Below are 24,449 nucleotides of genomic sequence, written 5' to 3'. Positions count from 1 at the left end.
ATAGAGAGAGAAAGAGAGAGAAATATATATATATATATGTATATAGAGAGAGAGAGAGAGAGAGAGAGAGAAGGAAAGACAAAGAGAGAGAGGAAGAGTGAGAGAGAGAGAGAGAGAAATAGAGAGAGAAAGAGAGAGAGAGAGGTCAGGATTTTGACTGGCTTGTGATATCAGAATATTAGCCTAGTATCACATGTACAGCACTGTGGTCTCTATCCCCAAACTGCACAAATATACCTTAGATCCCCAGTGACAATCAATGTCACTCCTCTGTGAACATCCGTTCAAGCACATTGAGCTCCAAAAAGGGATAAAAATGCTGCATACTTCTCCCTTGCATTTAACTCCCAATTGGTTTTCCTCATAAATCAGGACAGGAAATAGACACCACTCATAGAATGTAATCTTTATATTGACAGACAGCTGTAGTAAATGCTTAATTGAAAATGGAAATCAAAGGAACCATGAATGATCTTCTTTACAAGTTGAAGGATGAGCACAGAAATGTGGCTTAATCCAATGGAGATGGTTTACATGTTAAGGCGTAGCAAAATGTTATGCTTTTCCAGTAATGTAAAATGACACTGAAACAGCAAAACCTAAAATGTTATTCACGTGTAGTTGCTCCTCGACATGTGAAATCACGATATCTGTTTGAAGTGTATATTTGATCAGCATTGAATCAAATACACTATATACACAAAAGTATGTGGACGCCCCTTCAAATTTGTCGATTCAGCTATTTCAGCCACACCTGTTGCTGAGAGGTCTATAAAATTGAGCACACAGCCATACAATCTCCATAGAGAAACAATGGCAGTAGAATGGCCTTACTGAAGAGCTCAGTGATTTTTAAATTGGCACCTTCATAGGATTTGTAAAATTTCGGCCCTGCTAGAGCTGCCCCAGTCAACTGTAAGTGCTGTTATTGTGAAGTGGAAACGTCTAGGCGCTACAACGGCTCAGCCGGAAAGTGGTAGACCACACAAGCTCACAGACCGGGACTGTCAAGTGCTAAAGTGCGTAGCACATAAAAATCGTCTTTCCTCGGTTGCAACACTCACTATCGAGTTCCAAATCTGCCTCTGGAACCAAGGTCAGCACAAGAACTGTTCGTCGGGAGCTTCATGAAATGGGTTTCAATGGACGAGCAGCCGCACACAAGCCCAAGATCACCATGCGCAACGCCATTTGTTGGCTGGAGTGGTGTAAAGCTCGCCACCATTGGACTCTGGAGGAGTGGAAACTCGTTCTCTGGAGTGATGAATCACGCTTCACCATCTGGCAGTCCGACAGACAAATCTGGGTTTGGTGGATGCCAGGAGAACGCTACCTGCCCCAATGCATAGTGCCAACTGTAAAGTTTGGTGGAGGAGGAATAATTAATGGTCTGGGGCTGTTTATCATGGTTTGGTCTAGGCCCCTTAGTTCCAGTGAAGGGAAATCTCAACGCTACAGCATACAATGACATTCTAGACAATTCTGTGCTTCCAACTTTGAGGCACCATTTTGGGGAAGGCCCTTTCCTGTTTCAGCATGATAATGCCCCGTGCAGAAAGTGAGGGCCATTCAGAAAGGGTTTGTCGAGATCGGTGTGGAAGAACTTGACTGGCCTGCACAGAGCCCTGACCTCAACCCCATCAAACACCTTTGGGATCAATTGGAACACCGACGGCAAGCCAGGCCGAATCGCCCAACATCACTAATGCTATAATAACCTCACTAATGCTCTTGTGGCTGAATGACAGCAAGTCCCCGCAGAAATGTTCTAACATCGAGTGGTCTTCCCAGAAGAGTAGAGGCTGTTATAGCAGAAAACAGGAAACCAATTCCATATTAATGCCCATGATTTTGGAATGAGATGTTCGATGAGCAGGTGTCCACATACTTTTGGTCATGTAGTGTAGCTTGAAGAAATGTACGATAAAATATGGTATTTTTGACTTGCAAAACTTTGGATTATACTTTTCATCAACCATGAGGACTCAAGCAGAAAAATAATTACAGTTCAGCAACACAACAACTCGAAATACATGAACAATAATTTAAAGTAGACCATGTGTGACCTGTTCCAGGAAGCTAGGCGTATGCTGCATGCCACTACTTCACAGGAGAGGCATTTGAATGTAAAACTTTTTCTGGCAGAAATGCTTTTTGTAACATGTGGACTTTCAGACGCCTCAATAACACATGTGTATACCATCTGTAAATACAAATAAAATTGTTAAAATATGACTAGTTGGTTTAGCCACAGAAAAAGGCAGGAACCTTCCTGCTAGCTATGATTGGCTTAGATAATGGATAGGCTGGACATGCCAAGAGATTAGTTCAGATTGGTGTAGCATGCTTCTGTCTATTTAACATGAGCTGCTCAGTATGTGTAGATAATCCTTTCTACTACAGCTTTTTTGAAAGAGATCATGAAGAACTGTAACATTGCTGCCCTGAATTTAACAGGCACTATCGACAAAGATCAGTGGGAAAAAGTTTGGATGGACTACTTTCTGTAAGATGATCGTGAAAATCTCTGAAAATGAATCAGACGATGAGGAAATCCTTGATTTAGGTAAAAATATTTTATTTAAATCAGACATTGTACTGTACAGTCCTCTGATGACAGTTATGTGGGGAAAAAAACAGTGATCAACAGTGTTGTTGTCACAGAAGAAGTTGATTGAGTTTGCAATCAGAGTATGATTGCAAATGTGGTGGGAGTTGAAAAGAAAACACAGAATGCTGTTGTATAAAACACCTGTCTCCGTGAATGAGCTATGTAGTAAACCATTTGCATTGCTAGTTATAGCCTAATGTTAGCTAGCTAGCTAAAATTGAACCTAGTTGGTTGCTTTAGCTATCTGCAGATTCATTCATGGTTCATGGTAGTATGGGTTGGGATTATGTGTCTAAACAAAAGACTCCACTATGCAAGTAACCATTTCATTATACCGTTTACACGTTCTGTTTCCTGTGCATGTGACAAATACACGTTTTATATAGTTTGTGTTTACCGGAGACGGTACTGTGAAGAACAACATGACCTGCACCAAAGTCAGATTAAGATATAGGCCAATGACTAGTTAAAGTGTATTTTTATGACTACTTTTGCTACTACTTTCACAACTTTTAGTCTTCAAATCTTTGGTTGCATTCTACACTACCTTACTCTGTTAACAGATGGCCTCACACGTGAATCCTTAATGAGATAGGTGGGGCTTCAGAGGGTAGGAACAATGCTGAATGGTTGTAGACAAAGAACTCTCCAGTAGATGTACCCAAACATTCATGGGACATTTTCTCAAAAGTGTGGTTACAGGTTTATCAACTTTCAAAGCAGAATTACTTTCCCATTGCTCCTCAACTGTAGTATATGATATACCATTTTCTAGCTCTGAGTCTCTACTTTTTATCCAATGTAAAAAACAGAATTTCAAATTTGAAGATATGAAGAAAGAGAGTTAAAGACAAAAAAGCGAGTGAGAGAGATAGCATCCCTAGCCGCGTCCTCAGAGCATGCGCAGACCAGCTGGCTGGAGTGTTTACGGACATATTCAATCTCTCCCTATCCCAGTCTGCTGTCCCCATATGCCTAAAGATGTCCACCATTGTTCCTGTACCCAAGAAAAGAACGGTAACTGAACTAAATGACTATCGCCCTGTAGCACTCCCTTCTGTCATCATGATGTGCTTTGAGAGACTAGTCAAGGACCATATCACCTCTACCTTACCTGACACCCTAGACCAACTTCAATATGCTTACCGGCCTAATAAATCCACAGACGATGCAATCGCTGTCACATTGCACCCTGCCCTATCCCACCTGGACAAGTGGAACACTTATGTAACAATGCTGTTCATTGACTATAGCTCAGGATTCAACACCATAGTAACCTCCAAGCTCATCATTAAGCTCGGGGCCCAGGGTCTGAACCCTACCCTGTGCAACTGGGTCCTGGACTTCCTGACGGGCTGCCCCCCAGGTGGTGAAGGTAGGAAACAACACCTCCGCTTCGCTGATCCTCAACACAGGGGCCCCACAGGGGTGCATGCTCAGCCCCCTCCTGTACGCCCTGTTCACCCACGCACACCTCCAACTCAATCATCAAGTTTTCAGATGACACAACAGTAGTAGGTCTGATTACCAACAATGACGAGACAGCCTTCGAGGAGCCTGGGAGGAGGTAGGGCCCTGGGAGTGTGGTGCCAGGAAAATAACCTCTCACTCAATGTCAACAAAACAAAGGAGTTGATCATGGACTTCAGGAAACAGCAGAGGGAGCACCCCCCTATCCACATTGACGGGACCGCAGTGAATAAGGTGGAAAGCTTCAAGTTCCTCGGTGTACACATCACTGACAAACTGAAATGGTTCACCCACACAGACAGTGTGGTGAGAAGGGCGCAACAGCACCTCTTCAACCTCAAGAGGACGAAGAAATTTGGCTTGGCACCTAAAACCCTCACAAACTTTTACAGCTGCACTATTGAGAGCATCCTGTCAGGCTGTATCACCCACCGCCTGGTATGGCAACTGCACCACCTGCAATCGCAGGGCCCTGCAGAGGGTGGTGCGGTCTGCCCAACGCATCACCGGAGCAAGCGACCTGCCCTCCAGGACACCTACAGCATCCGATGTCACAGGAAGGCCAAAAAGATAATCAAGGACAACAACCACCCAAGCCACTGCCTGTTCACCCCGCTATCGTCCAGAAGGCGAGGTCAGTACATGTGCATCATAGTTGGGAGCGAGAGACTGAAAACCAGCTCCTATCTCAAGGCCATCAGACTGTTAAACAGCCATCACTAGCACCTTAGAGGCTGCTGCCCTATATACATAGACACTGGCCACTTTAATAATAGAACACTTGTCACTTTAATAATGTTTACATATTTTGGATTGCTCATCTCATATGCTGTATTATATATACTGTATTATATTATACTTGACTGTATTTTAGTCTATTCTGCTCCGATGTTTCTCGTCCAAATATTTATTTATTCTTAATTCCATTCCTTCACATTAGATTTGTGTGTATTGTATTGTGTGTATTGTTGTGAAATTGTTAGATATTACTTGTTAGATATTACTGCACTGTTGGAGCTAGAAACACAAGCATTTCGCTGCACCTGCAATAACATCTGCTAAGCACGTGAATGTGACCAATACAATTTGATTTGATTTTGATTTGAGAGAATCCTCATCCTTTAATTGTCTCTGTAAAGTTCTTGTTGAGCTGTAAGTGGAGGGCTTGGACCCCCACTGTAGCTGATAAACCACCGTCACGTTATTTACGCGAATGCAACCCGACAGAGAGACTTTATTGATTCAAATGAATGAATCCACTTACCAGGGGGGGGGATTCTATGGCTCTGGAGTGACTTAAATAGTCCACACAAATTAAACTGGAAATGTGTTGCTTTTAATGATATTCTCAAGTAATTGAATTGCAGGAATGTTTCAAAACATTTGGCATTAGCATGCAAAAAATCTTGTATATTAGCAATGGATAACCCAAATATAATTTGGAATTAATTATTTTTTGATACGGTTCAAGCGTATTTAGTATGGTGGTAATTACATGCTGTATGGAGAGGCAACAGTATATGGAATGTACTGTAATGTGAAGCTTGTAGATAAAGCCAATACACATTTTCATTTGAGTTAATTCAATAATAAATGGAGAAATAAAACTGATTGCAAACAGTGTTGTTAGAGCTCTGAGAGGAGCACTACCCTATCAAACAGGGTTGTTAGAGCTCTGAAAGGAGCAGTACCCTATCAAACAGTGCTGTTAGAGCTCTGAGAGGAGCAGTACCCTATCAAACAGTGTTGTTAGAGCTCTGAGAGGAGCAGTAGCCCATCAAACAGTGTTGTTAGAGCTCTGAAAGGAGCAGTAGCCCATCAAACAGTGTTGTTAGAGCTCTGAGAGGAGCAGTAGCCCATCAAACAGTGTTGTTAGAGCTCTGAGAGGAGCAGTAGCCCATCAAACAGTGTTGTTGGAGCTCTGAGAGGAGCACTACCCTATCAAACAGTGCTGTTAGAGCTCTGAGAGGAGCAGTACAATATCAAACAGTGCTGTTAGAGCTCTGAGAGGAGCAGTACCCTATCAAACAGTGCTGTTAGAGCTCTGAGAGGAGCACTACCCTATCAAACAGTGTTGTTAGAGCTCTGAGAGGAGCAGTAGCCCATCAAACAGTGCTGTTAGAGCTCTGAGAGGAGCACTACCTTCTTTATTAAATAATGTCATCAAAGTAGTTGTTTGGAAATGTCTGAACATTTAGCTTGTATGACTCAGTATATAACACAGTGTAGTTTTTAAAAATATATATTTTTTGGGGGGTGCGTTTTGTATATTTATTGGATATGGAGCACAGGTGGCTGGGTACACCTTAATTGGGGAGGTCGGGCTCATAGTAATGGCTGGAACGGAATCAATGGAATGGTATCGAACACATCAAATACATGGTTTCCATCTGTTTGATATCATTCCATTCACTCCATTCCATCCATCCCCTCAGCAGCCTCCTGTGTTATGGCGAGATAGAGGTGAAAGCAAGAAGAGAGAGTGCTGAATGAGCAGTGGGCTGGATTGGAACCCATGATGGCAGTGGTGCGTAATACATTTGCTCCAGAGGCAGTGGCTTAGACCTCTAGACCACCCCAGGCCAAAAACACAGTATACTTGAAATAAACCTGTGAAAGGTGTATATGTTTTTCCGGTGTGGCAGCACAGGTGTTCTCTATTCTCTGTAATAATGTCACCAGACAGCCGTGCCACAGCATCCTCTAGTAATCCCAACAGGCAAAGCACAGATTAGACAGCTTGCACACATGATTTAACATGCCCTCGTCACCACTGCCGGTAGCTATGCCAAAAAGAAAGAGTGAGAGAAAGACAGAGGGACAGAAGTATGACATTACCAACCTCTTCTAATTTACTTTCTCAGTGAGTTGCTGGGATAATTCATGCAGCGTTGTAGCTCACACATCTGTTTGCCTTGACAGATGTCTCTGCGTGTATGATACCCCGGATTTGAGACTGGTGAGAGTATGCCTGACACGGGCCAACGAGCAGTGAAGTTCTCTGCACACTCACAAACACGCATACAAGCACACACACACAAGCACACTCACTAACACACAAACACACACACACACTTCTGTGTGAGCTTGGCCCGGGCACCATTGTTTGCACCCCATCAAGTAGATATGCTAACACAGCAGCAAATAGTCTGCTGTAACCACACACATTCCTCCATTGTCCTCTCACTATTCACCCTGTTCTTGGCACCAAACATGAGCAAACTTCAACACATCTCTTTAACATGCCAACGGATGTTCTGAACGACTTCCTCTCTTTCTCACAGTGAAAACCTACATTTAATGTGTTGTTGACAACAGAGGAATGTGACATTTCTTGAACAACCGTTTGATTTCTCCTATTACCCCTTCAATTTTGTTGTTTAGAAAGGAGAGGAGTCTGACAAGGTGTCAAATTCCTCGTTCCCTCATCAACAAACTCTGGACATTTCACGGTGGCAGGCTCTGTTAGATATGGAACAGTCCCAGGCCAGATCCTCTCTCTCAGAGAGGCTGGAGCATGGAGCTGCCAGCTGGGCATCCTGAAGGCCTCGCTCAAGTTTTCTACTGTACCTGCCATCATTCTCCCTCACCCCATGCTCTGTTGTACCTGCCATCACTCTCCTTCCTCATTCCATTCTCTGTTGTACCTGCCATCCACCACCTCACCCCATTCTCACTCCATTCTCTTCACCCTGTTGAGATGGGGGAACAGCCAAGGCTCCACGAAGGAAATAATGACCTGCCACCATTATGTTTGGCTTTAAGTACATCACAATCTGGTCACTGCCATCACACACACACACACACACACACACACACACACACACACACACACACACACACACACACACACACAGACTTCTGTCCAAGCATGGAGGCATGCATACACTCACACACACATGCACACTTGTGTACCAAGTCACCATAAAAACACCTGTTGTTTATGTCTTTACATTTCATGTTCACTTCACAGAACTCCATACTATGGGAATTCAAGAGTTTGGGACTATATGGTTCTATCTGAAAAAATATAATTCTGAGATTCATTTACATTTCTGAATCTTCATTGGTTTGAATGGTGTCAGTAATATTTGTCTTCTATTGTTTTGAACTTAACAACGTGAATTGGGTTTTTTAAAGCACTGTATAAGTAGAGAACATCAAAAATAACAAGGCCGTGTCAATAACAACATTTGGACAAAAATGCAGATAGAGCCGTATCGTCCCAAGCTCTCAAATACACAGCAACCAAGACTCTGTTATTGACCTGCCTGGTCTAAGCTGAATCTCATTCTAAAACCTGTGGTGGAACTAAAGCCGGTTGTATACTAGCTGTTCCAGACAAGAATTGAGATCGGAGACAAAATCCCCATGTCGTTGCCTACTTCGGGCACGCGTGTCACCGACGCTCATTTAACGTGAGAGGATCAGAGACGCAATCTGAGGGCTACTGATCCCGTCAATCTGAGGGATACTGATCCCGTCAATCTGAAGGATACTGATCCCGTCAATCTGAGGGATACTGATCCCGTCAATCTGAGGGCTACTGATCCCGTCAATCTGAGGGATACTGATCCCGTCAATCTGAGGGATACTGATCCCGTCAATCTGAGGGCTACTGATCCCGTCAATCTGAGGGCTACTGATCCCGTCAATCTGAGGGATACTGATCCCGTCAATCTGAGGGCTACTGATCCCGTCAATCTGAGGGCTACTGATCCCGTCAATCTGAGGGCTACTGATCCCGTCAATCTGAGGGCTACTGATCCCGTCAATCTGAGGGCTACTGATCCCGTCAATCTGAGGGCTACTGATCCCGTCAATCTGAGGGCTACTGATCCCGTCTTTGAGCAGTCCTAGATGTCCTAGATATTTTCTAACTTTGTTCATTTTTATCAGCACAAAATCTGCACTGCGCTTGTAGTGTGAGATATGCAATGACAAGATTTGAGAACAGTGATGAGCAATAGCCAATGAGAGCTCCCCAGAGAGTGAGATGATGACATGTCGCATAACCCAGAATGTGTACTCAGGAGCAGGAGCCATGACTACTACTAGTATAGGTTTGTACTTGCCAAAGTCTCAAATCGTTACAGCTCTGACAAGCTCTTTAGACACAATGTTATTCAGTAAAAAATATATTGGCTAGATATTTCAACTCTATGGCAAGCGTGAATGTTTGACTGAAAACGTTTGAGGTTGTTTTGAGCCACAGCTCGTTGTAGCCACGTTAAATCTAATCCCATCATCACATCCTTGTTTTAGCGAGACTGCATGGTATCGACAATCCTCACAACCAAGTGAAGAATCTTGTAGTATGTGACCTCCGTCTGTGCGCACCACTACGTTGGCAAGACAAAAAGACTACAGGAAAGACGGTTGTTTAATGTGAGAGGATCAGCGATGTTAGGATTTAAAGGATTTGTGTAGTGTCCACTCGGCTTAAATATGACTGCATCTCTTCTCTTCTCTCCACCCCAGTCAGTTGAGGAGGCTTTCTGAGGGAAAACTTCCTGAAGGTGTCTTGCTTGGTTTGTGAAACGTTGTAATTACTGCAGGGACTCTCCTCCCTTTATATTTGTGGGGGTTGATTTGCATTCGCTCCCGCTCCGGGGTTCTCCCTCAGTTCAGTACACTTAGGCCTGTCTAATTAGGGTCCCTGCCACATTTTCTAGTTCCTGTCTCGGCGCACAGCTGGGGAAGACCCTCCAAATCAACTGCTAGCGAAGGCTCATCACCCGGCGCTCCTCTGAAACAGGCAGTGCCTCGACAATGCAAGCAAGCCAGTGCTCCTCCCTCCTCCACATATACAACTCTCATCCCCTTCCTCCTTTTTTGCTCTGTCTTTGTTTTCTGCCGAGCTCAGGCACTGCGGCTACAAAGAGCCCCACATAGGAAGATGAGAAGGAGCACAGAGCGGTGTGTGTGAGTTCAGATGAGTGCGGAGCGGAGAGTCTGTTTGTGAGATGGTGAGAGATTGCCAGGGTTGGGATAGAAGGTAGCACGCTCAGGGGCACTGAAAAAAAACACACCAACCCCCCCATCAGGAGCAGTTGTTCACCCCATGGGCGAGGGGCTGGGGGATGAGGGTTTGTCTTTACTTTACAATTCTCTTTTCCTTATTCCCACCTCCTCTCACTAACCCCCATGGTATCCTCCTTTGGTGGTGATTTCTATTCTGTTGTTCTCTTGCTTGCGTGTGCGTGTGCGTGTGTCTGTGTGTGTGTGTTTGTGTGTGTGTTTGTATGTGTGCGTTGTTTGGAGGCGAAGGCTTATGTTTTCCAGCTTTGATGCAACAAGGTGAAACAAGAGTGTGACATGAATTCTATCACATCCAACCCCACTGGTCCATTATGCTATACGACATTGACGATCTGTGATCTCTGTGTGTGTACATGTGTGTTTATGTGCTTGTGTGTGTGTGTATGTGTGTATGTGTGTGCATGTGTGTGTGTCTGTGTGTGCATGTGTCTGTGTGTGCATGTGTGTGTGTGTGTGTGTGTGTGTGTGTGTGTGTGTGTGTGTGTGTGTGTGTGTGTGTGTGTGTGTGTGTGTGTGTGTGTGTGTGTGTGTGTGTGTGTGTGTGTGTATGGGAGGTGAACAGTAGCTAATGAGGCTGTTTGTTTAGAGGAAGAGGGGGGTGCATGAAGAGAGACGAAGATGGCAGTCTGAGTCACAAACAATGAGGGATGAAACGGAGCGCAGCATTGACTGGGGACCCTGTGGGATTCACACACACACATAAGTGTGCACCCGCACTCGCACATGCACACAAACACACATATACACACAAACACATACACGCACGCACGGCCCCGCATGTGCGCACACGTGCACACATTCACACACACACTAAAGGATATGATAGTCATATTTATCCGTTAAATATCCATACACACGCCACTTCCATCATGACAAAAAGAAAACACATGCACAAAAAGGATAACAACATCAAATCAAAGACTGGCCATGCTTCCTCTCTGAAGAGGGCCTTGTTCCCATCAGTTGGAGCGCTGCAGTGAGAGAGAGACCCAAGCTTGTTTCCTCACGTGGTGTGTCGGAGCGTAGAGCGAGAGAGACCCAAGCTTGTTTTCATCAATCAACATGGGCCTGCACCTGGAGAGCTAGAGGGGACTGACCACATCTACAGACCAGCACTCTCACTCCTGCTCCCTCCCACCCTCTTTCTCTCTCCCTTTCCGTCTCTCACATGCTCTCTCTCTCTTTCTCTTTTGCTCTCTCTCTCCTTCCTTCTTTCCCCCGCTCACTCTCTCTCCCTTTCTCTTTCTCTTTCTCTCTAAGAACACACACCTGCACCTGGCCCTAACCACATCCCACACTCCAATAATCTGCTGACTCTGTGATTTAGAACCTTCTGTCTGGTCAGGGTCCAAAAGACCCTACTGTACCCCTTACCCTACTGTACACTAGATTCATCCGGTTTCGTCTGCTGCTCTGAATTCTCATCTGGAGACACAAGCAAACTTGATGTCTGGTCTCGTGATGCCTGTACACTGAGTGCACCAAACACTAAGAACACCTTCCTTTTATTGAGTTGCACCCCTTTTGCCCGCAGAACAGCCTCAATTCATTGGGGCATGGACTTCACAAGGTGTTGAAAGCATAACACAGGGATGCTGGCCCACGGAAAACTGGTGAACTTTAAAAAAAACTGCAGCGTTGCTGTTCTTGACACACTAAAACCGGTGCACCTGGCACCTACTACCGTACGCCGTTCGAAGGCACTTCAATCTTTTGTCTTGCCAATTAACTCCTCTGAATGGCACACATACACAATCCATGTCTCAATTGTCTCAAGGCTTAAAACCTTCTTAAACCTGTCTCCTCCCCTTCATCTACACTGATTGAAGTGGATTTAACAAGTGACATCAATAAGGGATAATAGCTTTCACCTGGATACACGTGTCATGAAAGAGCAGGTGTTCCTAATGTTTTGGACACTCAGTGTATGTGTCTCTAGCTATAATCCTCTCAGTCTCTAAGGAATACAAAACTCATAGCCTATACTCTGTTGAGTCATACTGAGTTCTTGTTGTCCTCACTGTTATGCGCTGTTGGACGGACAAGACCGAAGCAGATATCAGCGCAGGTACTGTATAACACACATGACAAATAGAGGAAGAGAAAGAGGCCATCATTATTAATAATAGATACTCTAAAGGCTTGTCTGGACATGTTCTGTTTACAGTGAAAAAGTGTCATAGCACAAACACAAGTAATGTTTATAAATAACCATTGGAATTTAGCGCTAAATATGTACCATGAGGTTACACAACAGCCCATGGACAGTAACGCCATCAAATAATTCCTATTACGACATCAAACATGTTTACTTGGTTATGTTTAGACCAGACAGATCTAGTTTGGGCCAGACAGATCTAGTTTGGGCCAGACACGTTGCTGTCATGTCTTTCAAGCTACTGGACAACAATTCATTACCATGTATCAGCTTCTCCAGTTCATATTGCTCTGCCTATTTTGATCTGGCAGAGAAGGTCAGTGTATAAATATAAGATGGTAGTTTTCCAGGGCTGTAACTTGTACCGACGGTTCAGGTGGCAACTGTGTTTCTCTGCCACATTTACATACAGAATGAGTGATACGGTTAGGTTTGTTTATCAAGGAATGGTCAGGGGAATGGCCAGGGGAATGGCCACCACTTCTAACTTCAATAGTCCGTAATTCAGAGTAATATTTCCCCCCAAAAAACTTTCAACACGTTGTAGATTCTGCTACTTGAAATGTTTCCCTCATGATTTTGCCAGTAGCCATTAACACTGTGAAAGAGGCACCTCTTAAAACCTGGTTTGCTTTGTGTTTTCCCCTCAGCGCCAGTCGTGCGGACGGGGTTGTCATCGATTCAGTTCTCGCCCTTGTTTTAACCCATATCCAGGGAATTCTGGTTTGTGGACAGACATTTACATTTACTTTTTTACACAAGTTTTTAAAATTGTTTCTTGACAGGTAGACCTTAGAGGCATAGCCTATTGCAACACTACTAGTGGAGTTACATTCACAGGCCTCTGTTTTGGTTTCAGCCCCAGAGAAAAGGACCTGTATCCTGAGACCAACTGTACACTATATCTGATCCACACTCTCAAGAGCAAATACAACAATTATTCACTGTTTCCAAGCACAGTCATACAGGAATTTGACCAGTTGATAAATTTGTAATTCAAACAGAACATAAGTCAAAGTTACTTTGTGTCTTCTCGATAAGAACAGTCATTGTCTATTACAATGAGAGTCGGTGGGATTGAGACGGTGGGCCAGCCAATATGCCTCTTTGTTCTGTCCAAGCATTACCAAGAATTCCCTTCCGGTGTCGGCGTGATGATGTGAAGGGCTCCTCTGTTTGTCTGGAGAGGCTTTTACATGTGGGGCAAATGATGGAGGAGTGATTTGAGGAACAAGGCCAGTTGGGGAAGACCCTCTTCAGACCGAGAATAGTCTGGAAGAGAAAAGATATGCTCGACTCTGTGCTGTGCCTCAGGGTTTCATTAGCGGTACCGCTCACAATCAATGACGGAATGATGGACTTAAAGTATGTACTCCTGATGCTAGTGCTTAGAACCTCAAGGTTAGTAGAATGGAGAAGAGAATCTAACCAGGGCTTCTCAAGACCACAACATCTATAAGAAGATATTGATTTGGCCTTGTCTACAAAAATAAACAAGCAAATAAACAGGCATTCACATGTGCATGAAGACTGTCAATAGAAAGACACACATTGTAAAACGTTCACACACAGACACAGAGAGAGATATATAGAGAGAAAAAGAGCGAGAGAGAGAGAGTGAGTGAAAGAGATAGAGAGTGAAAGAGAGCGAGAGAGAGAGAGACAGCGAGACCATTGAGTACAGAGCATAAAAGCCTGGTCCAATAAACACTACCAATGCCACAGAGAGTGAGAGAAAGAGAGAAATATTGACTGAGAGATGAAGAAGAAAGAGAGTGCATTAGTGAGTGAATTTAACCGAGGGGACGTGTGAGGCGGGCGGTTAGTTTGGGGATGCCCGTCCAAACTCATTTTCAAAATCAGAACTTCTTTTCTAAAGTCAGCATTTCAAATCAGAGCGTGTCCACTCTCATTTAATGCATCATTTTGCGAAGTGATAAATTTGCGAATTAGACATACATCCTTTTTTGCTCTTAAGATACACAGCCTCATAAGGGAGAGAGCAGTGTGGAGGATTTAAGAGCGTTTCGCTGTGTCCAACGTTAAAACCCACAGGGATCTTCTGTACAATTAGACTGGGTGAGGGGAAGAGAGAAAGACCCAGACAAAATCAGGATCTTAAGAGCAGCGGCGTTATTCGTCTGTACAGTAACGTGGTTATCTGTCGCGGGTGATCCTTTTAAACGCTTCGTTTGCAAGGATAAAAGCAGAGCAGAGGAAATAAACTTAGTTCTGCCTCCAATCTGCAAATCCTTGGTGGTCATGGAAGATGATCCCAATTTGCTTCTGAGCAGCACTGTCAGATCTCACAATAATAAATCATTTAAGACTTTAAGCGCCAATTATGTTCAATAAATGTGGACCGCTTGCTCTACCCAGACTATGTGTGGCTCTTGCAGAAATACACAAGTCATACTGGATGGAGACGGATAGTAATAGTTGTTGATGTCTGTTTCCACCGCATTCTGTCTTCACACAGGCTAAATATAAACTGACTTCAAAGAATGATTTTAAACTGTGGGAGTTGTTTTAATCCATCGATTGCATTCTTAATTTGATTGCAAGTGTTAACATTTAGGTCAACATAAATATTTACATACTACAATAATTTTATGTGACAATGAGCTTCACTGTAATTGACTGCTTTTTTGTATGCATTGCCAATAGCTTTGTCTGACTCACTAATGCAGTTATCCAACCTACCATAGACACAAGCACACATTTTTTTCCCCACCAAATCAAATTCAAGTTTATTGGTCGCATACACAGTTTAGCAGATGTTATAGCAGGTGCAGCCAAATGCTTATGTTACTTACTCCTAACAATGCAGTAAAATGTCAAACAAGTACACAGTAATAAAAAATAAAAACACAAAACTTACAAGAAATCAAAAAATATTAGAACGAATCCAATTAACAACCCAAGTAGCACTGTACTAGTAATGAGTAATTTTTCCCACCTGAAAACAGTTTCTCCCCACCATTTGCCCTGTCTACAGGTTTGTCCCCACTTTATCTCAGAAGTTGAACAGTGGTGTCTCTTTGTGATACAGGGTCGATATGGCATCATCAGAGAAGAGCCTGTGGGTCTCACCAAGGTTACCTGTCCCCCAGAGAGACGCATGTTTCTGCCTGGCCTGCAGTATCACCTTCACCAGCACAGCTACCGCCACCATACCTACCATGCCAGTCCACACTGCTTTATAATAGTACTGTGGGACAGGGCTGGAGAATGAGCAAGAAATGGAGTGTATTGGCCATTCAAAACCCCTTAACCAATCAGATTCTGGATTTGTTCCAACCTCTGCCTGGGCTAAAGTACAGGGGAGCCAATCAGACCACAGCTTTATTCCTTCCCGTGTCACATTGAATTAAAACCATTAATTCTATGGGGGAGGGAGGTAGGGGGGAGGGGGAGGAAGGCAGGGAGGGGGAGGGAGGGCTGTTTGCTCTCTCCATAGCCTCATGTTTGCCCTTTGTCTCTGCCAAGAATATCTCAAACCATGAAGCCCTCTCCAGTCTCCTGATTAACCGAGGCCAGACTGTAAATCTAGATCAATAATTAGGACAAATGACCACTTATAGAGGTGAAATCGCTCTACTGACATCCAACATGATTAGCATAACGTAGCATAATTTCATCCGATTTTTTTTTTAATACAATGTTACCTCAAACTGTCATTTGTTCTCGCTCTGCACAGAAACAAAGTGCCAATGCAGCTTCAAATGTTTATTACAAACAATATTAACTTCAGTTTAGTATAGGATGAGGGTACCGTGAGACAGAAATGTACTAATTTGGGCAACAATCAAATTCAATCAATCAAATGTATTTATAAGCCCTTTTTACATCAGCAAATGTCACAAAGTGCTATATAGAAACCCAGTCTAAAACCCCAAACAGCAAGCAATGCAGATGTAGAAGCACAAAGGCCAGAAACAGATATAGACTGAACACTAGAGGCCTAGAGACATTTGGAGGGCAGGCCTGTGTTTTTGGCACGGCTCTGTATTTACGTAGAAGAGCCACTATGTCTGTTTGGACTGGATGTTTCGGTGGCTGCTGGATTCCTGATGTGAATACCTGTATTCAGTGGTTTGGGAGAGGCAGGCAGACAGGACACTGAGGCCATGGACAGTCAGGAGCCGAGAACAGCCACAGTTTGAATATGATGCCCTCAGACCGGGTGCCCCTCCTCACCCTGACCACCTGTGTGTTTGTACATGCAAGGATATGAAATAGCAGCAAACATGATGTGATGTGTGTATTTAGGAGGCATCCTGGTCTGACGGACATGCACCCTGCCAGTCTGTCCGTCTAGTTTCTGTTTAGGTGAACGCTAATCGCCATATAACAGTTTAGCCTCTGTTTGTGTTTCAATGTTGGCCTTCAATTGATACATTGATATATAGTAGAAGTGCCGAAAGATTATTTATAATGTTCTTAATTAGATTTTGATGAATTTTCTAATCATATCCTGCACAAGTGGAAAGTAAACATTCACTGAATGTTCTGCACAGAATGAGCCAAGTGGTTTTGACTAAAATGTTAAAATCATGTGTACCTTATTTTTTTGCTGGGAAAGATACATTTGAATTTCATATTTAATCAAATCAAACTAATTGGCTAAGTGCAGCAAATGCAGTATGTGTACAGTAACCCTTATCAGAAATCCAGGCACTTTCCTCCGGTCTAGCTCTGGTATAACGGTAAATTGCAACTCAAACTTTCAGGTAAATCGTGCTTTTGTGGAATATTTGAATCACAACGTATCTTGTGTGTATCTACACCTGTCGACAAATGTGAACACGGCAGATCACGGGATGCATGTCAACACTAGGTACAGTATAAAGCCACCCTAAGCCAAATCTATAACATTCATGGCCCTTGTCTGACAGCCATAGCTCCACAGTGTTGTTACAACTACAAACACAGATTAGTCCTCAGGATTTCACAGCAGAGAACTGCCACTGCACCAGGGGACTGGAAATGGTCACAGGGGGATAGAGAGAGTGGGAGGAAGAGAAGTGGGTGGCAGAGAAGGGGTTGAAATAGAGGGGGTTAGAGTCCCCAGAGATGAACCTCCTTCTCTTCCTCTCTCTTTTCAAAGCAAGCGAGACACCCATGTCCTCTGTCATTACAGAAGCAGTCATTTTACAGTAGAAAGATATATAAAATGGCATTATAAACAATTGCATTATGGCATGTTGCACTGTTGAAAGATTATTTTAACGTTAACCCGCCATAGAATTTCTCCACTCCTCCTGTTTTCCCCTGATGGCCAGGGTTAGTGATGGAGGGGGGAAATATACTTAATATCAAATGTTCCTCTCAAACAGCCTCATTTCTTGGATGAGTGAAGTGCCCTGTCTCTTCTGGGCGCGCCACTGGTAATGCTGAGTGGCAGGTACTCCAGCGCAGTCGCCAAGGAGGTGACGTTACGGCAACCGGCGGCCTCCTGGACAACCGTTGTAGTGGGAGACGCTCACCAGACACAGAACCAGATGCTGCTAACATTTCCACCAATTAGGACCGGGACAGCTGTCTGACCAAAAGCAGAGCAGCGGCAAACGGAGAGAACAAATCCATCACTGTCAGACACGGCGGCTGAGTGACAACAGAGCAGGGAGAAAGACAGAGGGAGAAAGACGTAGGGAGAAAGACAGAGAGAGAAAGACGTAGGGAGAAAGACAGAGAGAAAGACAGAGAGAAAGACAGAGAGAGAGAGAAAGACAGAGAGAAAGACAGAGAGAGAGAGAGAAAGACAGAGGGAGAAAGACAGAGAGAAAGACAGAGGGAGAAAGACAGAGAGAGAAAGACAGAGAGAGAAAGACAGAAAGAGAAAGACAGAGGGAGGGAGAAAGACAGAGGGAGAGAGAAAGACAGAGAGAGAGAGAAAGACAGAGAGAGAGAGAAAGGCAGAGGGAGAAAGACAGAGACAGAGAGGGAGAGACAGAGAGGGAGAGACAGAGAGGGAGAGACAGAGAGAGAAAGACAGAGAGAGAAAGACAGAAAGAGAGAGAGAGAGAGAGAGAGAGAGAGAGAGAGAGAAAGGCAGAGGGAGAAAGACAGATGGAGAAAGACAGAGAGAAAGACAGAGAAAGACAGAGGGAGAGACAGAGAGGGAGAGACAGAGAGAGAAAGACAGAGGGAGAAAGGGAGAAAGACTGAGGGTGAAAGGGAGAAAGACAGAGGGTGAAAGCCACAGAGAGAGAAAGACTGAGAGAGAAGGGAAAAAGGAGTGAGAGAAAGAAATTACAAGGGCTGTTGCCTGGTTACTGGGGAACTTATTGATTCAGGAACTTCATCAACTTGTTTCAAAAGAGACAGAGGAAAAGAAAGAAATGAAAAAAGGCCCTCTACCTCCTTCTACCTTGTTGTCTGTTACAGCCTGCCTCTTGCAAAGTGCCCCAGAAACACACCATCCTTTGTGCGACAGTCTAAGATGTCCCTCCTATTTCCTGTCCTGAAGCCTCTGACGCGTGGCTCTTCTAGGAGGCTGGAAGTACTTATTTGTCATTTCCTCCCTGGGCTGAGAGAGGCTGGTTCAATTCCCCTGAAGTCTTCCCAGCTGGAGGGAAGGAGAGAGGAGAGAGGGAGACAAGAGAGAGAGAGAGGGAGAGAAGGAGACAAGAGAGGGAGAGAGGGAGAGAAGGAGACAAGAGAGGGAGAGAAGGAGACAAGAGAGAGAGAGAAGGAGACAAGAGAGGGAGAGAGGGAGAGAAGGAGACAAGAGAGGGAGAGAGGGAGAGAAGGAGACAAGAGAGGGAGAGAGGGAGAGTAGGAGACAAGAGAGGGAGAGAGCGAGAGAAGGAGACAAGAGAGGGAGAGAAGGAGACAAGAGAGGGAGAGAAGGAGACAAGAGAGGGAGAGAGGGAGAGAAGGAGACAAGAGGGAGAGAGGGAGAGAAGGAGACAAGAGAGGGAGAGAGGGAGAGAAGGAGACAAGAGAGGGAGAGAAGGAGACAAGAGAGGGAGAGAGGGAGAGAAGGAGACAAGAGAGGGAGAGAGGGAGCGGGATGAGCCTCCAATAGTGCCACTAACATCAGGCAGTTACTTACACAGAGTACCTGTTCTGACACTTGCAAGTCTGTAAACCCTCCCCATATAGACCTTTTATGAAATATATCCTTTCCTAAAACAATATCTAAAGTAGGCTAATTGGTTAATTATTTAAAAAGGTAAAATTAAAAAATAATAAGAAAAAAAATGTAAGCAATTTTTTGGGACATTTTATGCTCAAAATGAAATTATTTGTTCATCTTTCTTTCTGTCTCCCTCTCCATCTCTGTCTGCTATGCATCCAGATCTGACATTGAAGTGAGAGTTGTTGTCATCATTATCATCCACATTAATAGCATCCTCATTATTATCCTCATCATTATCATCCTCATTATTATCATCATCATTATCATCATCATTATCATCCTCATTATTACCATCATCATTATCATCCTCATTGTCATCCTCATCATCATTGTCCTCATTATTATCCTCATCATTATCATCCTCATTATCATCATCCTCATTATTATCATCATCATTGTCACCCTCATTATTATCATCATTATCATCCTCATGATTACCATCATCATTATAATCATTTTCATCCTCATTATTACCATCGTCATTATCATCCTCATTGTTATCATTATCGTCATCATCCTCATTATTATCATCATCGTCATTGTCATCCTCATTATTACCATCATCATTATCATCCTCATTATTATCATTATCATCATCATTGTCATCGTCACATCATTACATGGCCACTGGAGTGGCATTTGGGTAGTGAGAGAGCTGTAAAGAGAGAACAGAAGAGGAGAGGCTCCAGCCAGGGTTTAGCAGGGCGGTAACAGTAGCTTGGCTTGTCCACAGTACATTTAAAGCCCTGTTGTCTAACAGAACTTCCTCAATACACCATATTGTTTGGGAATTAAGTACAGCATAGAGAGCTTGTAATTATATGTTCACAATAACGGGTTTTCAGAAATGGCCTGAAAATAGCTCAGAGGGTTCCGGTCTGTGTTACTCTGCTACAAAGTACAGAACAATGGGCTGACTGACTATAAAATGGCAGAGGGTCTCAGAATAGCAGCAAAGAGTTCTCCCTTTTTAATGCTTGTGGATTTCGAGGGGGCTGGTGCCATTGTCCAGTGGTTTCCTGATTTGCACTGGGGTTTCAAAATGTACGTTCCCGGCTCCAAGAAACTATTGTTTTAGAGGAGAGAAAAGGGCGAGTGGAGGTTGGTGTAGAGGAGGGGAAAGCAAATGAAATGAATAATGAGAGGAGGAGGATATGTGAGAAGAGGTGAGAAAAGAAGAGATGCTAACTGATTAGGATTATTAGTGGTGAAAGGATAAGAAGAGATGCTAACTGATAAGGATTATTAGTGGTGAAGGGATAAGAAGAGATGCTAACTGATTAGGATTATTAGTGGTGAAAGGATAAGAAGAGATGCTAACTGATAAGGATTATTAGTGGTGAAGGGATAAGAAGAGATGCTAACTGATAAGGATTATTAGTGGTGAAGGGATAAGAAGAGATGCTAACTGATAAGGATTATTAGTGGTGAAGGGATAAGAAGAGATGCTAACTGATAAGGATTATTAGTGGTGAAGGGATAAGAAGAGAAGAGCTGCTGAGGATAAGACACAGCATTTCCACTTGTATTACGACTTTCACATTTTAGAGATACCAACTGGCCCATACTATCTGGTGTAATATCATTATAATACAGAGAAGGAAAATCCCTATGGTGAAAGCAGCCTGGGTCAGCAGCTGTCTGACAGGACCAACATAGAGGAGAGGAATGAGGAAGAGGATGATGAAGGGGAGGGGAGGAGGAGAGGAGGAGGAGAACGAGAGGAGGAGTGGAGGAGTGGAGGAGGGGAGGAGGAGATGCAGGAGTAAGAGGAAGAGGAGAGGTAGGAGGGGAGGAGGTGGAGGAGGAGGAGGAGGAGGAGGAAGAGGAGAGAGGTAGGAGGGGAGGAGGAAGGGAGAGGTAGGAGGGGAGGAGGAGGAGGAGGGGAGAGGTAGGAGGAGGAGGAGAGGTAGGAGGAGAGGAGGAGGAGGAGGAGGGGAGAGGTAGGGGTTGGAGGAGGAGGAGGAGGAGGAGAGGAGGAGGAGGAGGAGGGGAGAGGTAGGGGTTGGAGGAGGAGGAGGAGGAGGAGGGGAGAAGTAGGAGGGGAGGAGGAGGAGAGGGGAGAGGTATGAGGGGAGGAGGAGGAGGGGAGAGGAGAGAGGTAGGAGGGGAGAGATATGAGGGGAGGAGGAGGAGGAGGAGGAGGAGGGGAGAAGTAGGAGGGAAGGAGGAGGAGAGGGGAGAGGTATGAGGGGAGGAGGAGGAGGAGAGCGGTATGTCTGGAGGAGGAGAGGAGGGGAGAGATAGGAGGGGAGGAGGAGAGGAGGAGGAGGGGAGAGGTAGGAGGGGAGAGGTATGATGGGAGGAGGAGGAGGAGGGGAGAAGTAGGAGGGGAGGAGGAGGAGGAGATGGGAGAGCGGTATGTGGGGAGGAGGAGATGAGGAGGAGGAGAGCGGTATGTGGGGAGGAGGAGATGAGGAGGGGAGAGATAGGAGGGGAGGAGGAGGGGAGAGGTAGGAGGGGAGGAAGAGGGGGAGGTGGAGAGTATGTGTCTCAGTCTGTGTCGTCATTGACTTTGGCTTTCTAATAGGCTCCCCGGGCAGTGCTTTACCTGGGACCTAATCAGTCAGCCCAACCCTCCCACCTCAGGGGACCCCCAAGCCTGAGGGGGGGGGGGGGGGGGGGGGGGGTGTAGACGGCTGTGTCGAGCAGAACAGCCTTCTGGGAACCAGCCAAGCCCGCATCCACAGCTCCACAGCCCACGGCTCTCTCTGACTGGCCACAGTCAAGGTGATCTTCTGCTCAGTAATCCACACCCATCCATAGGTACACACACACATGCACTCGCACATGCACACACACACACACACACACACACACACACACACACCTGGATTATACAGACACCGCACAGGTACACACAACACTTGATTTATTTATTCTTTATTCATTACGTTTATTTGGGACAATGTACAACAAAAGCATAAATCTCAAAAGTGAGAAGTGATGCGTTGCACTAGATTTTGCTAACAGCTCAATTACGTCCGTAGTCCCCAGGCATTTGAACATAAACAGGACAACACACTGCATGCATCAGACAAAAGTCTGGACATGCAGTCACCTTTCAAAACTGAGGTCAATATTTTTACACATATAATTAATTGCACGCACTGCTGTTTCCCAATACAATAAATGAACAGTTACAGAGATAAAGGGAGAATGTATACACATACAAAAAGCATAACAGATGTAATCAACCAGATACTGTATACACGTGCACAGACACACACAATCCCTCCCTCACGCAATTTGTTCAATGGTGGAAAATCAAGTCAAGTAGGGTCATGTTTATTTTCAATTCAAATGTGACCTCTCATGTAATGCGAGCAGGGTTGGGTAGGTTACTTTCAAAATGCAATCCGTTACAGTTACTAGTTACGTGTCCAAAATTGTAATCAGTAACGTAACTTTTGGATTACCCAAACTCAGTAACGTAATCTGATTACATTCCGTTACTTTTAGATTACTTTCCCCTTAAGAGGCACTAGAAGAAGACAATAATTTATGTTACCAATTGAACAACATCTTTTGCAGGATAAATCAATGTTAAAGTTTACATAGCTGGCCATATGCCGATGTTTAATTTGACTTCATGGGTTGGTTATGATGGCTTCTTCTAACCCATCGCTTTCTGCTAAACTCAGCAAAAAAAGAAACGTCCTCTCACTGTCAACTGCGTTTATTTTCAGCAAACTTAACATGTGTAAATATTTGTATGAACATAACAAGATTCAACCACTGAGACATAAACTGAACAAGTTCCACAGGCATGTGACTAACAGAAATGAAATAATGTGTCCCTGAACAAAGGGGGGTCAAAATCAAAAGTAACAGTCTGTATCTGGTGTGGCCACCAGCTGCATTATGTACTGCAGTGCATCTCCTCCTCATGGACTGCACCAGATTTGCCAGTTCTTGCTGTGAGATGTTACCCTACTATTCCACCAAGGCACCAGCAAGTTCCCGGACATTTCTGGGGGAAATGGCCCTAGCCCTCACCCTCGAGTCACAAAAGCGTGACTCGTCAGTGAAGAACACTTTTTGCAAGCCCTGTCTGGTCCAGCAACGGTGGGTTTGTGCCCATAGGCGATGTTGTTGCCGGTGATGTCTGGTGAGGACCTGCCTTACAATAGGTCTACAAGCCCTCAGTCCAGCCTCTCTCAGCCTATTGCGGACAGTCTGAGCACTGATGGAGGGATTGTGCGTTCCTGGTGTAATTCGGGCAGTTGTTGTTGCCATTCTGTACCTGTCACGCAGGTGTGATGTTTGGATGTACCAATCCTGTGCAGGTGTTGTTACACGTGGTCTGTCACTGCGAGGACGATCAGCTGTCCGTCCTGTCTCCCTGTAGCGCTGTCTTAGGCGTCTCACGGTACGGACTTTGCAATGTATTGCCCTGTCCACATCTGCAGTCCCCATGTCTCCTTGCAGCATGCTTAAGGCACATTCATGCAGATGAGCAGGGACCCTGGGCATCTTTCTTTTGGTGTTTTTCAGAGTCAGTAGAAAGGCCTCTTTAGTGTCCTACGGTTTCCTAACTGTGACCTTAATTGCCTACTGTCTGTAAGCTGTTAGTGTCTTAACGACCGTTCCACAGGTGCATGTTCATTAATTGTTTGTGGTTCATTGAACAAGTATGGGAAACAGTGTTTAAACCCTTTACATTGAAGATCTGTGAAGTTATTTGGATTTTTACAAATTATCTTTGAAAGATAGGGTCCTGAAAAAGGGACGTTTCTTTTTTTTGCTGAGTTTACATATAATAATACGATTAAATTATATCTTTACATTGTAAACCAAAGTCTATCAGAATTACAGTCATTCCAATAAATGTTATACCCTTGATCTTCAAGAATAGGACTTGGAAATATGGAAGTAGAGATTGGCCAAATTGTTTTACCTGAGCATGACTCCAAAACTAAGGACTTATTAGCCAGCCCTACTCTGTTGTTTAGGATTTTGTTTTCATGGACTGATTGGGCTCATTGATTAGAGTTATATAATAAATGTTGGGCTCATGG

The sequence above is a fragment of the Salmo trutta genome, chromosome 27 (genome assembly GCF_901001165.1).
Source record: "Salmo trutta chromosome 27, fSalTru1.1, whole genome shotgun sequence".
NCBI lineage: Eukaryota > Metazoa > Chordata > Actinopteri > Salmoniformes > Salmonidae > Salmo > Salmo trutta.
Note: the sequence above shows the minus strand (reverse complement) of the source record.